Here is a 3,899-nt window from a genome sequence, read left to right as displayed (position 1 = left end):
TGAAAATTCTCATGCCTGTATAATTTATTGAGTAAATGAAGCAAGGCCCAAAACACTAGGCTAAATAATATGCATGGGACAGGCATTGAAAACTACAAATTGCATATAGTGAAGGTTACCCTATTTATTGGCTATATCCACAGTAAAGATTTATTGCTTTATTACCTGCTTGTAAAATTGTTAAGGAAAAAGTGAAGTATTGTTAACGGCACATGTTGTCATTTGTTGTGTTCTCGGCACATGTTGCCATTTTGTGTGTTCTGGGAACATGTTGCCATTTTGTGTGTTCTGGGTACATAATGACATTTTGTGTGTTCTGGGAACATGTTGAAATTATGTGGCTGTGTTCTGGGAACATGTTGACATTATTTGGCATTGTTCTGGGAATATGATGCCATTATTTGGCTGTGTTCTGGGAACATGTTGCCATTTTGTGTGTTCTGGGAACATGTTGCCATTTTGTGTGTTCTGGGAACATGTTGAAATTATGTGGCTGTGTTCTGGGAACATGTTGACATTATGTGGCTGTGTTCTGGGAACATGTTGACATTATGTGGCTGTGTTCTGGGAATATGTTGACATTATGTGGCTGTGTTCTGGGAACATGTTTGTTTCATTTTCAAATATTATAATAAAACATTTTTAGAAATTCTATATTAGGAATTGTGTATATATATATAAATTTATATATTTAATAAGACAATTGGATGAATTATAATAAACAGCAAAAATGATTCAAATAAGTTTAGAAGTATTTGGCTTGATGTCCCAACAGTGAACTGTATTCCGAGCTTGTTTCCCTAGTGATAACCCATCTTTTTTGTGCCACCCTTTCAATCAAATATCCAGCTTTTTCTTGGCCTGTATCATAATGCTGGTCATAGACTTGCTTGATTTGTGTATCACAATATGATTTTGAATGTTCTTCTGTAAATGAAATAAAGACAAAATATTTTGAAATATTCTTTTGTGGAACTAGCAAGAGAAATACATTACAAATTTATATTACTATCTCTACTTATTCTTTACTATAACTAATTACTTTGAAAAGATAAAGCACTGAACATGATGAATAACAAGAAACAAACATTATCAGCAAAGATTATAGATTTAAAATTGTGTTCATTCATATTGAAGATTAATGAAGTAGACTATCAATATTTACCCTCTTGATAGCTGATACTTTGATGTCTTTACTTTAAGCTTACACATCAGTCTCTGTGTGGTAAAATATGAAATAATATGCTTCAATAAAACTGTTTCAGTATATTAATTATATTAGATAAGTACATAGTTTTGAGCTCTATAACAATATGTGTTTCAATTATCATTCAAATATAATACCCTCTATGTTGTACAACTCACTGATTTATTAGAATTTAAGAAAAGACAATAATTAATAAAATATTTTGGATTAAAATCCATTATATTTATTATAACATATAATGATTTCTCTTGCTATAATAATTACTTTAAAAAATGGGTTATGCCTATAGTACAGTTACCTGAGGATGAAACTAGGCACAGTGTATAGTCCACGGAGACTGATTAATATCCCTTGTAATTGAACATCAGTTGTAGTTATGAAATCTGGATGGCCAAACACACACTCATAGTCCTGAAAAGCAATTTACACATAGATTAGCAAGAATATCTCACAAATTATTAAATTAAAGCTAACCCCTATTTAGTGCAGTCCATCAAAGTAGTAGCATTTTTGTTAAGTTGTAGACACAATACAAAGTAATGTTTGTTCTGTGATTTACATACTGTTATAAAATAGCAATATATATATATATATATATATATATATATATATATATATATATATATATATATATATATATATATATATATATATATATATATATATATTCATTGTAAATTTTAGTTGTGTCTTGCTATTAAATTTATTTACTCGACTGATCTAAACTCACTCTATTTAAACATAATATAGTGGATAAGTATAGTGATTATATTATTCAGCAATTAATAGCAGGCCTAAAAAAATTTAAATAGTAACTTTTGCGAATGAACACATTAAATTCTATGTATTTCCATTTCTATGTATTTCCCAACTTGATGCATATTACTAACCAAGCATTAAACTTTAGTCATAAACCTGACTCTAATTACCATTTATTGGACAACCTGAACCTTTGCGATACCATGTTATAATATATTATTTTAAAAAAGAGCTTACCACTAATTACTAAAATCAATTGTTTTTAGTATTAGCTGAGCCGCATACTATCTGCTCCTATTGTCATCACCAGAAATCCAGTATGTTGGCAAAGATTAGTCTCTAAGTTCCCTGCAACCTCTTTCCTCTCGAGTGCGGAAAACACTGAAATCATTAATCATTATTTCATTATGCCTAATAGTTTAAAGGTAGTATTAAAGTAGTACTAAATAGTACGAGTCTTAGTTACTATAAGTCTAATGATAATTATTATTGTGTATGCTTACATGCTTTAAGTTTTATGCACAATATTGGTATATAATATATAGTCTATAGTATAGGCCTATAGCCGAAGCTATAGAATATATAGGCCTATAAGCCTAAATATAACAGCAGCTTGAATAATGCTCATTAGCATTTATTCACTATAAACTATAAAGATAAACAAATGTTTCAATTTAATTTAATTATAACTAATAATAGTAAATAGGCTTTTTTCTTGTGGTAACAAATTTAAAGTATAGGGCAGTACAGTTAATATAGTATAGGCCTACTAAATTCTATATTTAAGTATGTGGGCTTTTCATTCCAATGCACCACAATAGATACCACACATGATCAAGCTGGACCTCTGATCTAAAGATTTAATAATTGGGCCTAACAAACAGTGAAACTACAATAAAAATCATGTAAATTACTAATTTAACTTTAACCTTCTTACCTCCGCTTCTCTAGAGTAGATCTAGATGGGTTTTTTATGCAGCCGTATTATTAGATTCTAGAATCTAGACTATATCCTAATAAACATGAAATAACTACTAACCAGAACACTAGATCTAAATTTCTATATTCTATGCAATATGTATTAAACCTATAGGCCTAATATTTATTTTAAATTCCTATGCGATGTGTCGTGAACTGTAGGTTTCATGTTATTTTTGTAATGGCGGAAATCAGTTTAAAATTTCGTTTCCTTCCTTTTGTTATTCTATTTATAGATTCAAACTGCTTAGAGACGGAGCAATTATCATTGAGTTAGTCGGCCGATCCACACAGGAAGTGCGGGTATATCTATGACTTACTCAGTGATCTGATCATTGACAGACACAGAGATAGCCATTCGCATGGGGTGGAGAGAGAGAGAGAGAGAGAGAGAGAGAGAGAGAGAGAGAGACGGAAGTGCGCACATGGGCTTTTGTTTATTAGGATTTTTTAAACTTTTAAGTAATTAAAAACGGATTTAAATCATGTCTATATCCCGAGTTGCCATCCTCCATAGTCTTATATAAGAATATTCGAGAAAGTTTAGGGGAGATTAATTTGTTTAGCAACCATGAGCTTTACCTACCCCCACGCCAATAACTTCTTTACACATTGCCGAGAAAATTGTTAGAATCAAATATCCCGGAACGTTAAAGAGTACTGTCTTTGCATTTTATTCTATTATTTTAAGTTCCCATTGTTTTTTTCACAAAATGAATACATTTTTCGAAACAAAACCAGTGCGACTCAAAAGTTAGAAAGCTATAAATGCACATACACATTTTATTATAATTATAAAAATAAAACATGCCAAATCACCAGATAAAAGCATACATAATGGTAACAATATTACAATTAACAAGCTCATAAAATTACAATTTTAATGTTTATAAGAAATATAGAAGAAAATTTTTAAAATATTTACTGATCTTAAAGATTGAAAAATAAGTAGAAA

General features: G+C 30.0%; 1 long non-coding RNA gene across 3 annotated transcripts; it reads right to left on the bottom strand.

Moving 5' to 3' along the window:
- Positions 1-337: 337 nt before the first annotated feature.
- On the bottom strand, positions 338-3,232 carry LOC131949298 (uncharacterized). 3 transcript variants are annotated; one of them, XR_009388149.1, is made up of 5 exons: positions 3,006-3,232; positions 2,204-2,347; positions 1,506-1,618; positions 1,166-1,218; positions 338-927 (listed from the first exon to the last, which is right to left on the bottom strand). It is a non-coding gene; the product is annotated as an uncharacterized LOC131949298 (long non-coding RNA). The 3 variants fall into 3 exon arrangements; XR_009388150.1 differs by lacking the exon at positions 3,006-3,232 and adding an exon at positions 2,904-2,971; XR_009388148.1 differs by lacking the exon at positions 3,006-3,232 and having other exon boundaries at positions 363-927; positions 2,204-2,584.
- Positions 3,233-3,899: the final 667 nt, after the last annotated feature.

The sequence above is a fragment of the Physella acuta genome, unplaced genomic scaffold (genome assembly GCF_028476545.2).
Source record: "Physella acuta isolate Inbredline_101_S28 unplaced genomic scaffold, ASM2847654v3 ptg000687l, whole genome shotgun sequence".
NCBI classification, from domain to species: Eukaryota; Metazoa; Mollusca; class Gastropoda; family Physidae; genus Physella; species Physella acuta.
The sequence above is the reverse complement of the archived record's forward strand: the minus strand, read 5'-3'. Positions and strand labels throughout refer to the sequence as shown.